This window comes from Cebus imitator, unplaced genomic scaffold (genome assembly GCF_001604975.1).
Source record: "Cebus imitator isolate Cc_AM_T3 unplaced genomic scaffold, Cebus_imitator-1.0 Scaffold188, whole genome shotgun sequence".
Classification (NCBI taxonomy): Eukaryota; Metazoa; Chordata; class Mammalia; order Primates; family Cebidae; genus Cebus; species Cebus imitator.
The window spans coordinates 6461655-6475104 of NW_016107503.1; positions in this window are offsets into that span (position 1 = coordinate 6461655).

A 13450-nucleotide genomic window follows, 5' to 3' on the forward strand; every position below is an offset into this window, starting at 1 on the left:
TGGCATTGGAACCACTCTATGCTTTTTCAGCCCTGCTGCAAAACTGAGTCCCTTAAGAGTACAAATCTTCTTGGAGATCTTTAAATACAGACAGTCCCAGAGAAGACTCCCTCTGATCTTTCCCCAAACCTGGCCCATCACCTCCACTCCAGAACAAGGAACTATGGCCTCCACTGTGAGATCCAAAGGCTCATGAAATACTTTTCTTGGATGCTGATCCCTAAGGGTCAAAAGGTCAAAAAAAGCCAAGCTTACCTCCGCTTGGAGAATGCTCTCCTTCCTCTTTAGAAGCCTGATTTCCAAATAGTTCACTGCAGGGCCCTGGGAACTCCCGCCTGATTACCTGGGCTATAAAAACGCCCAGATGCTAATTCTAGCATTTCAAGAAAATACTCAAAATACCTAGGAGCCTAGAAGTATAGCAGAAAAGACATATCTGGAACTTCTTCCTTCACCCATCCAAGAAAGAACTTATAAATTGGGCTTTTCAAACTTTTAAGTATATATAGATCACCTGGGTCCCTTGTTAAAAAGCAAATTCTTATTCAGCAGGTCTATGGTAGGCTTGAATTCTGAAATTCCATATCTCTCAGAGACTCGTATGGTGCCAAAGCTCCTGGCTCTCAAATCCCACTGATTATCAAGGATATATATGACTGAGCCCAAATAGAGAGCCTCCAAAGTCAGAAGTAAATAAGAAAAAAACAAAACAAAACAAAACAAGAAACTAGATCGAGCTGATAGAGACCCTGGTAACATGTATACCAAATACTACATTCACCGAATTCCAAGAAGCCGTGAGGTTCAGCAGTCCTGGCCCTCCACGGTGTTGACCACCTTGCACTCCATGTGGCTCTCCCTCCCTCTGATTCACCAGGTGAAGCCAGATTTGCTGTTACGTAACGGACCAGGAACATGTGTTCCTATCTGTGTATCTGCCCTTCTCCTTGGGATACTGGGCATAAAGAAAGTGATCATTGTCTACATTGAAAGCATCTGCCGTGTAGAAACATTATCCCCGTCCGGAAAGATTCTGTTTCATCTCTCAGGTTACTTCATTGTTCAGTGGTCAGCTCTGAAAGAAAAGTATCCCAAATCCGTGTACCTCGGGCGAATTGTTTGACAAATGGCAACTGACTGCTTTAGAATTTTGCAGTTAACAGTAGTATGTACTCAAATTGGAGGGGAAAAAACCCTACGTGTTTATTGTAAGGTGTCTGACAGTCCTGAGAATTATTGATGGTAAGGAATAAAAAGTGTACAGAGGACTCAGTGAAGAAACAGGCTTCTCTTATGAAACAAGCCTTGATAAGCAATAACTACTGAATGTTTATGCCTCTGTAAACCAAATTTCTTTTCTAGATAAAAATATGTATCACCACCTGAAAAAAAAAAAAAGCAGACTGGGCTGCTGCTGCAGGGGCTGAGCTCCTCCAAGTGAACATTTCATTTTTAAATGTGTGATCTGTCTTTTCTTTAGTGAGGAAACAGGTTTGCATTATGCTTTGAATACTATAGTAATTTGAATTATAAATATGCATTTTGAGATGTTTGGTAAGAAAAGAAAATAGTTTAATATAAAAAAATTAAATTAAATTAAAGTGAAGATGCAGATCGGGAGAGCAGCCTCTCCTCTTCTCATCCAGCATGTCGAGAACACAGTAAAGACCTTTGAGGAGCTATTCGGAGCAGTAACATTGACCACTGTATGGAGCAGCATTTCCGCGAGCAGCCGGCCAAAGGAAGGCAGCTGGCAGAGAGCCTTGCCAGAAAATTCAGCACGGGTAAGTTGGCCACAGAGCTTAGGAAGACTTCCAGTCTCTCCCAAGGTCCTGAGTTCACAGGAGCCTACCCCAATTCACAAGTCACTTTTCAACCTGGTGCCCTGCTTTGTAATCGCCACCTTAGGACCATGACAGGGTCAGGACTGGCTGGTGAGGCACTCCAAGAAGAAACACACTGGGCTGAGGATGCCATGATAATCACCAGCCCCTCCATCCCTCATGGTGTATGGATGTTAGGGCAGGAGGCCTCCCCAGGGATGATGGTATTTATCTGAAACTATTTGGCAGAAAGAGAGAAGGAACAGTGGCAGCTGGGTTTTGTAATCCAAAGACCCCACCTCTAGCTTATATGTGTTCTTTACTAGCTCTCGACAGGTTAATGTTTATTTTGATTTCTGTTTCCCCACCTAAAAAATTATACCAGCCCCTGAATGTTGCATGATTGTTCTGGGGATTAAATAGGTAACATTCATCGGTGCACTTCAAAAAAATAATAAAGAATCATGCTGACTTTGGCATGGCTTAGGCACTCTGTGTGCTAGTGCAAGGTGGTGAGAAAATTAGCTGTTTCAGGAGCTTGTTACATGGAATTTCCCCTTGAGTACCCAAGGGCACACAGTAACAGAAGGCTTGAGTTGTGTACTGTCTCCTGATGGCAGATGGGACAGGGATGTCTCATCTTCTCGGAGAAGGGAGGAGGTTCTGCATGGAAGCTACGGTGGAACACACAGCCATGGGTCTGGTGCTGGCCTCGTGCCAGGACTTGGAGGCTTTGGCTGGAGGGGTCCAGAGGCCAGCTGGAGACGAGTCCCATGATCTGTGGGAATAAAGACTCAGGACAAAGCAGGCGGAGATGACAACCTTCACGGGGGCTCAGGAAAGCCTGCCAGGCAAGCTCTCTAAAGACTCAACCCACTCGGCGTGGTGGCTCACGCCTATAATCCCAGCACTTTGGGAGGCCAAGGCGGGTGGATCACGAGGTCAAGAGATCGAGACCATCCTAGTCACCATGGTGAAACCCCATCTCTACTAAAAATACAAAAAATTAGCTGGGCATTGTGGCGCGTGCCTGTAATCCCAGCTACTCAGGAGGCTGAGGCAGGAGAATTGCCTGAACCCAGGAGGTGGAAGTGGCGGTGAGCTGAGATCGCGCCATTGCACTCCAGCCTGGGTAACAAGAGCGAAACTCCATCTCAAAAAAAAAAAACAAAAAAAAAACTCAACCCTCAACCTGGGAAAATTCATCAGAGTGTCCTGGAATCAAGCATCAGGTAGTTATGTCTCTGGTCCCAGACAGAACTCCATGTTTGTTTGCAGTCAGGGTAATAAGACGTGCTTAAATCATGACTTGTCCTTTTTGAATTTTGTTCTCAGATGACTGTACAAGTAAGAAGAACCAAGCAGGACAGGCACCTTCGACTCTCAGGTAACTCCACATTTTCGGGGGCTATTGAAGATGGAAATCTGGTGAAGAATCTAGAAGCAAGAGCCAGAAGCTCAAAGAAACAGGAGGTCACATGGCGAATAAAAAACATAGTTTATTTATTAAACCATTATGTATGTATCCTTAGTGATAAGGCAGTCTCATTTAAAATTTTTTAAAATATATATTATTCTTTTGTTTTCACCAATTAATTCAGCAATTTAGTAAAACAGAGCTGCTGTAACCTATCTGGGTCTCAGGGGTCTTCTGAACCTCCAGGGATCACCTCTGGTTTCCCTTGTTTAAAGACCAGAGTAAGATCATATCTGATTTCTTCAAGGGTGACCCAAGGAGTGCTGGCAGATGTTAAATAGCTACAGATTTTCCTTGCAGATAAAAGTTTATACTGTGTCTCTATAATTAGGGAGGGAGATCTAAACACTGCAAGACACCAGTGAGGCTCCGGGAATTCGTTTTAAATGGTCTACGGCAAATACTATTTAACAAATTGTGTTGACAGAGTGAGCTGAACTCTTTTTTTTTTTTCACATTTTACTTTATTTTATTTTGGGGATGAGGTTTTGCTCTGTTGCCCAGGCTGGAATGCAGTGGCATGATCACTGCTCACTGCATCCTTGACCTCCTGGGCTCAAGTGATCCTCCTGCTTCAGCCTCCTGAGTAGCTGGGACTACAGGTGCATGCCACCACACCCAGCTCATTTTCTATTTGTATATTTTTGTAGAGAGAGGGTTTCACTATGTTTCTCAGTTTGGTCTAGAATTCCTGGGCTCAAGCAATCCTCCTGCCTTGGCCTCCCAAATTACAAGCATGAGCCACCGTGCTCATACCTGGAGTCGAACTCGTTGTTTTTTTAGACAGAGTCTGGCTCTGTCACCAGGCTGCAGTGCAGTGGCACAATCTCGGGTCACTGCAACTTCTGCCTCTTGAATTCAAGTGAGTCCCCTGCCTCAGCCTCCCGAGTAGCTGGGATTATCAGTGCACGCCACCATGCCCGGTTAATTTTTTGTATATTAGTAGAGAGAGGGTCTAGCCATATTGGCCAGGATGGTCTCGATCTCCTGATGTCATGATCTGCCCACCTCAGCCTCCCAAAGTGCTGGGATTACAGGTGTGAGCCACCGCGCCTGGCCTGCCTGGAGTTGAACTCTTATGGGCCTCTGGGTGTCTTGTGAAGGAAGCGTGAGTGTTATTTAAAGGGCCTGGTAAGCCTTCTCTTTTCTCAGGGTGTTTGTAGCCGGTGCACCGGACAAGTGCTGCTCTCCCCGCCCCGGCCTTTCCTCCACGCCCTGTCCCTAAACAGAAATGAATTGTGTGGTTTCTTCTCTGAAGGAACGATCCTCTGACCTCCCCTTTACTTCTCCTCTGAGCTTCCACATCAGTACAGCTGTGGCGTTCAGGTGACCTTTATTTTTCCTTCTTTCTTATCCCACTAGTATCTTGAGGAAGATGCATGATATGGGTAAAGTGACGGAAGTCCTAGACACCAAGTGGGATGCCCGGTCCCAGACTCAGTCCCAGATCCGATGCAGCAGCCACACCCGGTCTGCGCCCCGTCACTCCCTGAGCAGCACCTCCCCGCGGCTTGACATGCAGGAAGTGCATCCTGCAATGACTGTCATCAGTGAGTACCACATGGCTCCGGTTTTTGGTGCTCACACATTGTCTAGGCCAAGAGGTGGCACCTTGGCAGCCAGGCCCTGTAGGTCCACTGTGATGTACCTGGCTGGGCACAGCTCTGGGACTCGGTGCTGAGCATAAGCCCCAAGGGTTTCAAGTAGCTTTTCTCCATTCCTAGTCTCACATGTCATCAGTCACTAGATCCTCTCTGGCACATACATGGTGTTGGACTTGGGGGGCATGGGGCATGAGTTGGGAAGGGGGAAAAGGGGGCAAATAGTCCCTCTTCACTGCAACACAGTTACGTCATTTTTCAAACTAGGGACAGGAATGTTGCTGACATTGCACACCTGATCCTGGAATCCCTGGGGTAAATCATCTTTATTATTTGTGAATTTACAGATCCCATCCATTATCCTGATAAGTTTCCTATAACACCCTCTAAATCATCAGTAAATGGGGACATGCTGTGAGGTTCAAGCTGAGTCTGTCACCAACACCACCGGCATGTCCCTCCTGAGAATGTTGCTGAGAGGGTCCTTGGGGTAGCCTTGGTGGAGATGGGAAGAGGAGATTGAGTTTTAAACCAGACCTTCATTTTCTCCTGCTCAGTCTTCTCTTTAATTTCCTTCCTGAGGAAAGTGTTTGAAGCTTTATTGTTTGAAACTTTAGGCCAGGATGAATTAAATCCTAATGCGGACAGTACCAAGAAACTATTTTTAGTCTCTGGCTATATCTGATGTTTTCCCTAATTGAATGAGCCATAAAGGTTTTGTTGTTGTTGTTTTGAGATAGAGTTTTGCTCTTGTCGCCCAAGCTGGAGTGCAGTGCTGCGATCTTGACTCGCTGAAACCTCTGGCTCCTGGGTTCAAATGATTCTCCTGCCTCAGCCTCTCAGGTAGCTGGGATTACAGGTGCTCACCACCACGCCTGGCTAATTTTTATATTTTTAGTAGAGATGAGGTTTCACCATGTTGGCTAGGCCGGTCTCGAACTTTTGACCTCAGGTAATCCACCTGCCTCAGCTTCCCAAAGTGCTGGGCCTATAGGCATGAGCCACCGCGCCCAGCCACATGGGTTTTGATCTGGTACATTTCCCGTTTCTCATTTCACCCTGAGGAACAAAGCAACAAAATGTTGCCTCTAGGATCAGAGCAGCCAAGAAAAGACAGGAACTTCTCAGTGACTGAGCAGTACTGACCTATGCAGTACTGCTCACAGTACCTGAGCAGTACTATGCTCACAGTACTGACCACTACCCCTATGTTGCCTCATTTAATTGACGCAGGGATCCCCTCAAGTAAGCAGTGGTGTTCTGATTTTATAGTGGAGGACACTGAGGCTCTGTAAAGTTAAGGAACTTACTGAAGACAAAGAAGTTTGGTGTCACATAAATTTGAGTCTACCTGACTCAAAGGTCAGGTTCTGAGCCCTTCACTCTGCAGCCTGAGAAGTCAGGGGCTGCACACAGAGGGTGCTCAGTGCTTCTCAGCACCTCTTTTCTAGGCTTCTGGACCCAGTGTTTTTTCCATTCCACTTTTTCTGCTCTGTACACCCAGCACAGAGTCCTGGCCTCTGAAGATGGGACAAGACCTTATACATCCTGCACTTCTAGCTAAGAACTTATCAATAGATGAGCTGTGCTTGAGATGCACATCACCTGTTCCAAGGGGCCAACAGGAGTTTCATGTGTGTTCCTGACTCAGTTGCCCAGAGGCACTTGTTTCAACCTCAGCACTGCCCCAGGAGATGGCAGAAAGGCAAGCACACGTTTCCCTCACCTGCAATCCCTCCACCGCCTGCAGGGAGGTGTGGCCTCTGGAGTGACGCATCTGGAGGTCACCAGCCTGAATTTTGCCACGGCTATGTTTCCTGAGGGAGATCGAAGCCCTTCTCTTTCCCATTTGAAGTCACTGTCCTTTCAGACGGGCAACTGTTTATCACCACTTCCTCTTTGCTTTTTGAGCCAAAATTTCTAGAACGGCCAACCAGTAGTAGTGCACTGGTATAGCAGCTGCAGTGTGAGGCTGAATTCCCCTCACCAAAGCCAAGTCTCTGTTGCTTTCCATCTGCAGCGTAGAGCATGTTCCCCGTGGGGCATGACCAGGGAACGTTAAAACACTGATCACTGTTACAGGTAAGACTTAGAGCCTCCTATGGCCACGGTTGAGAATAAACTGATTTTCTGGCATAAAGGAGGTTTGAGAGGGGGCGGGGATCACATTTTGATTGAGTTCCTACTTTAAGTCAGGCATTGTACTAAAGACTTCACATAGTTTTCCTTACTCTTTATTTCACAGTTATTCTGATTAGTATCTGATACTTTCTACATTGGAGGAGGAGAGATCTGCTGGATACTGATTTAAATATACAGTTCCTAGAAGAACGTGATGTTGTTGAGGGCAAACAGAAACCTCATCCCACCTGCTCAGAGGAGAAACTTGTCTGTTCTGTAGCCCTTGATAACAATCCTTAAAAGGGAAAGACTGTTAGACTTCTCTGAATTGGCCAGGCGTGGTGGTTCGCGCCTGTAATCCAGCACTTTGGGAGGCTGAGGTGCGCGGATCATAGGGTCAGGAGTTTGAGACCAACCTGGCCAATGTGGTGAAACCCTGTCTCTACTAAAAATACAAAAATTAGCTGGGCATGGTGGCGGGCACCTGTAGTTCCAGCTACTCAGGAAGCTGAGGCAGGAGAATCGCTTTAACCTGCGAGGCGGAGGTTGCAGTGAGCTGAGATGGCGCCATTGCACTCCAGCCTGGGCAACAAGAGTGAAACTCTGTCTCAAAATAAACAAACAAACAAATACATAAACATAAAAAAGTAAACTTCTCTGAATTATGGCTCTGTCACCCCAGCTGGTTTTTTCTCTCAAAGGGAGACAGTAATGAAGGGCCCAGAGGATCTGGCCATGTTCTCGTGGCATCACTGAGCTGTAAGATGCCATGTCTTTTCTGATTCTGCAATCCCCCACGCAGGAGTACACTAGCTATTCTTTGTACAGGAGCCAGACAATGTGAACTGTACAGAAGAATTATTTTTGCAGTGTCACGAGCCATTCTAGGTGGAATCCAAATCACCACTTGCCTTAGACAGAAACCTCCTCAGCTTCAGGGCAGGTCCAGAGTCAGCCGAGGCCAGAGTGAGAACCACCAGGAGTGGAGGCGACACTGTCCAGATTGTCTGCACGCTGTCCAGAAGTGGAGGCCATTTCCCCCCTCCTCCAACAACCTCAACGTACAATTCCAGGCGGCAGTAGCTGGTTTGTTTTTGGCAAGGGCGTAGACTGTGAATAATAGTCACCTGCTCACAGACCGCAAAGTGCTTCACCCCTCACTGTCTGAACTCCTAGGACTGGCCGTGAGTCCTGCTATTGGGAGACACATTTCTGAAGTACCTCCCCGGGATCGTTCCAGCATTGGGAATCGTAAAGGAAGCGATGAGAGGGGCCCCATCCTTCTCCTGTGTGTGCCCGGTGATGCTCAGACATTACATCTAACCACTGCTGCTTAGGTCATGGGCTAAGAAATGCCAGTGACTTTGGGGTGAAATGGATAGTCCCTGGGAAATGAGTCTGATGACATCTGCCTTTGTCTTCATTCCCTGGATTGCTTTATTAGTTATCTAGGGCTTCCAAAACAAAGCATCACAAACTGGGCATCTTAAAACAGAAATGTGTTCTCTCACTGTTCCGGAGGTCAGATGTCTGAAATCAGGGTGTCAGCAGGGCCATGCTCCCTCTGAAGGCTCCAGGGAAGGACCTTTCCTGGCCTCTTCCTAGCTTCTGGTGGTTTCTGGGGGCGTTCCTCTGACTTGTAGACACATCGCCCCAGTTTCTGCCTCTGTTGGTACATGGTCTTCTCTGTGTGTCTCTTGACCTCTGTGTCTCCTCTCAAAAGGACATAAGTCCTGTTGGATTTAAGACCTACCTCCAATCCAGTATCATCTCATCTTAACTTACTGTATCTGCAAAACCTTGTTTACAAATAAGGTCACATTCTGAAGTTCCAAGAGAACTGAATGAATGAATTCATTCGCTGAGTGAATTTTTGGAGGGCACTCTTCATTTCACTGTAATTCCCTTTAAAACACTTCATTTATGACTTCCCTGTTGGTTTCTCACTCAGATTCCTTTCTGGACAGATGCCAGCCATGCCATTCCTGCTGATTCAGCTGCTTTGCCCAGCAACCAAGGAACCAGGCCTGCCCAGCCCTTCCATCCTCCAAGCAGCACCGGCCAGGTGAGCAGGACACTAGAACATGGCAGCAGTGGCCCACGGGATGAGATGAGGCCTCAAAAAATGGATGCATCTGGAGACCTAGCCCCCTTCTCCTCTTTGTACCAGCCCAACTCCAAAACCTCTGGTAAAACACACAGGAGCACTTGGTGAAATCGAGCCCATCGATAGGAATGACACATCCCTTTCCTAGCCAGAGAATTTTTTGATTCCCCTGATAGAGCCTGGCTCACAAAAGATGATGGGACAATATGTGGATCCGCCAGACATAAAAACCAGCTTAGTGCTGGCTCCTCGCAAGTGTCTTCTCCTAGCCACCCTACCTAGGAACTCACTCTGGGCAGGAGAGTAGAAGTCAGGGACATTCTGAGGCGCTCCACAAGGAGGATGAGTGACCTCACGTTTAAATGCTGCCTTCTCTCTGTGCTATAGCCTTCTTAGGCCTAGAGTAAGACTGTCCTGGAAGGCTCAGCTCAGATTTCCATGGGGAAGGTCTTCCTTAGGTCAAGAGCTACTGTAGGATGAGAAACTATTTTTACAGAGTCACCCACCCCTCCACACTCTTCCACTTTTTCACACACACTGTGCATACAACCATGAGCGAATCCTGCCCTGTAAACATTGCTTTTGGATTTGGAGCCAGACATCCTGCACCCAGCAGCTAGGACTGCAGCTGTTTAGAGGAGCAGCTTGAAGCAGCTCCATCTCTGGGTCCCAGGTAGTGTCACAACAAGACACTTGAAATTCTCAGAGAAAAACCGGACCCCACGCAAAACCTCCCAGTGGGTGAAGCCTCTTCTCAGCCTCCCGCCTCTGTGCATCTTTTTCCTTCCTTGGAGATTGTTCCCTTCTCTCCTGTCCCCCTTCAGATCCTGACACCTCCACAGGCTCTTCCATGCTCCTCTTTGCCAAAGCTGGTTAAACGAGAACACTCGCTGTCACTCATTATTCATAGCCTGGTTTAGTTTCGTGTGCACTTACCTGGGTCTTTCTCTCAAAGGCTGTGGAGTCGGGGACCATCGCGGGGGAGGGGGATGAGGGGGAGAGGGAGGCTCTCTGGACTGTTATCCATGGCCAGGAGGCAGACAGCGTTTCCCATTACTAGGTCAGTTCTGCCTGGAGGCCTTTAGCAGTTTCTCACCCAGTGTCCATCTCCCTGAGATGTGCTTGGCGGACTCTGTCTGGGAGGAGGCCTGTGATGCTTCCTCACAGGGGGCCACTGTGTGACTGAAAGCCCAGGAACTCTTTAAGTAAAGTTGCCTGGTGCTTCCTGAATGCCCAGGGGAGAGGAGGAAGCTCACAGAAGGATGGAGATCGGTAGGGATCTCGCAGATAGACGCCAGGTGGGCCTCCCAGCTGCCCAGGGAGGATCAGGCTTCTCTCTCTGTGTCCTGTGGTTTGTAGTAGGGGCCAACCTGCTGGAAAAGGATCTTGCTGAGATCCAGGACCTGCGGCAGTGCCTGGAGGAGTCCGTCACCGTCACTGACTGCCTGAGTGAGAGGCTGGAGCCTGTGCTCAGCCATGTGACCAAGGGAAAGGTAGGAAGGCAGACATTTTATGTTTCTGTTCACATCTAGGGAGTCTCTAAAGGGCATATAGCTTCTTGGGGCAGAGTTTCACAGGTTTAAAGCACGTTGGTGTGTCTTATTTCACTTGTTCCTCACAGTCAGCCCAGACAGGGAAGCAGGAAGGGTACTACTGCTCCCACTGAGTGGTTTGCCCCAAGCAGGGACAGGTCTCCTTCTCAGGACTGTGTGAAGTGATGCCATTCTTATATGTCCTTCTACAGCCTGGTGCTGTTCTTGGGCTTGTGGCCTGGCTGGCGAGTGGCAGCACCAAGGTTTCCATGGTGCCACTTCAGCAGAATGAGAGTGACCTTCCACCTTTATGCCATGACTAGACATCACCTGCCTCTTCTCTTGTGCTAATAACCCTTATTCCCACACTTGTCCCCCTGGATGCTCTCACTTGGAGACCAATCCTTCCACGCCCCTTCTTCTCCCGTGTTAAGGCCAGAAGAATGATGACCTCCCACATCACAGCAGAAGCCAGTTAGGGGGAAAGACCCTGATCCGTACCTGACCAGTGCATGTTAGTGTGTGGCCTGCTGTGGGTGCGCAGCCAAACCTGAGCCTGAGCCATACTGCACTGTTATCCCAGTGCATGGGGACGCCAGTTTCTGCTTGGCTGAGACAAACTTTAATGGGTGCAGGAAAGTACATCTTTGAAAGTTTCTGTTCCCTAAATGTGTGACATGGCTGGGTTGCTTGTATTCCCCCTGAAGTAGCTACCTCCATGTTTTATGGGGAGGACCTGTATTCCACATCCTACCTCTGCAACAGGAAAAGGGCCTCAGGGAGGCAAACTGGAATTTTCAGGCTCCCAGAAGGAAAAAAATCAAAGCTGAGGTCACTTCCATATTTCTTCCTTTCTGCAGCAATGCCCAGTTGCAGAAGCAAAGAGAAGTAGGCAGCACAAAAATGGACCGGATCCACACAGCCTAAAACTATAATCGCGTGCTCTCAATCTAGATAAGGCTGCTGCTTACAGGATCTCACCTTCATGTTCGCAGACTCCTGGCTCCAGGAGTAAATAGTTCTGGAAAATCTACATGTAATGTATAAGTTCCTTTCCCAATTTTGCAGATAATCAGAGAGTTACTGGGTGTCAACTAGAAAGCAGCTTGGTGTCTCTCTTCCTGTCTCCCACTTTGAGCTGAGTATGGAATAGGAGGGGGAAGGATTTGTTTCTGTTTGGTAAAATCAGTGAATTCCCTAAATCCCTCCAGACTTCATTGCAGCCCTGTGTCTCCCTCCCTAGGTACTGCACAGTCCACTGTAGCCCCTCATTCAGATACTCAGAGTCACTCTTCTGGCTCTGGTGAGGACATCCTGTGACATGATGCCTAGAGGGTCTAGAATAATGTTCTCCAGAACTTTTCCAGCCCTATCCAACAGAATTATTGGGTGGGAACTTGGAGGCATTGGATAGTATCTTTAAATGAAGAGATAAAATTCATAAATTATTTTTAAAACTAGTGTTTATATTTATTTGTTGAACACCTATAAAGAGTAAAATTTGTGTAGAAAAGAATAAAACCTAGAATGGTCTGAAATTCATGGAAAAGATTAAAGGAGAAATGAGTTTTCTTTATTAGCTACCTCTGTTTCAGACTAGAATGGGAAGTTCACCGCTGTGGGAAGGTAAGAAATATTAACAGATTGTGAGGAGGCCGAGTGTGGTGGCTCACACCTGTAATCCAAGCACTTTGGAGGCCAAAGCAGGCGGATCACCTGAGGTCGGGAGTTCAAGACCAGCCTGACCAACATGGTAAAACCCTGTCTTTAAAAAAAAAAAAAAAAAAAATAGATTGTGAGGATGTAGAATTCCTTGACTTCCATTACATGCTTAGAAAGAAAAGAAAGTCTACCATATGTGAAAGATAGCAGGATAAAATCTGAATGTTTTAAAATGAGGACAACTTACCGTACCAGGTGAACTTCATTCAAGAGGATGTCAGAACCTGCTTCTCAATGTGAATAAAGACTGAGAAGTCATGAAGAGCACAGCTGCCTCGAGCCTGGAAAGTAGCCATTCTGACTACTGTGAGATGATATCTCGCTGTAGTTTTAATTTTCATTTCTCTGACGCTTAGTGATGTTGTGCATTTTTTCATGTTTGTTGGTTGCTTGTATTTGTCTGACGCATAGTTTTCAAACATTTTCTCCCATTCTGTAGGTTGTGTGTTTACTCTGTTGATTGTTCTTTTGCTATGCAGAGGCTTTTAAAGTTTCAGTCCCATTTGTTAATTTTCATTTTTGTTGTATTTGCTTTTGAGGTCTTAGTCATAAGCCAATGTTGAGAAGAGTTTTTCGTAGGTTTTCTTCTACATTCGTATAGTTTAACATCCTGTATTTAAGTCTCTAAACCATCTTGAATTAATTTTTGTATGTGGTGGGATGTAGGGTCCAGTTTCATTCTTCTGCATTTGGCTACCTAGTTTTCCCAGCACCATTTATTGAATAGGGTATCCTTTCCCTCATTGTTTATTTTGAAAACTTTGTTAAAGATCAGTTTGTTGTAGGTGTGTCACTTTATTTCTGGGTTCTCTATTCTTATCCTTTGATTTGTGTGTCTATTTCTTTACCAGTACCATGCTGTTTGGTTGCTATAGCCTTGTAGTATAGTTTGAAATCAGGTAATGTGATACCTCTGGACTGTTCTTTTTGGTTTGGACTGCTTGGCTATTTGAGCTCTTTTCTGGTTTCATGAATTTTTTTTTTTTTTTTTTTTTTTTTTTTTTTTTTTTTTTTTTTTTTTTTTTTTTTTTTTTTTTTTTTTTTTTTTTTTTTTTTTTTTTTTTTTT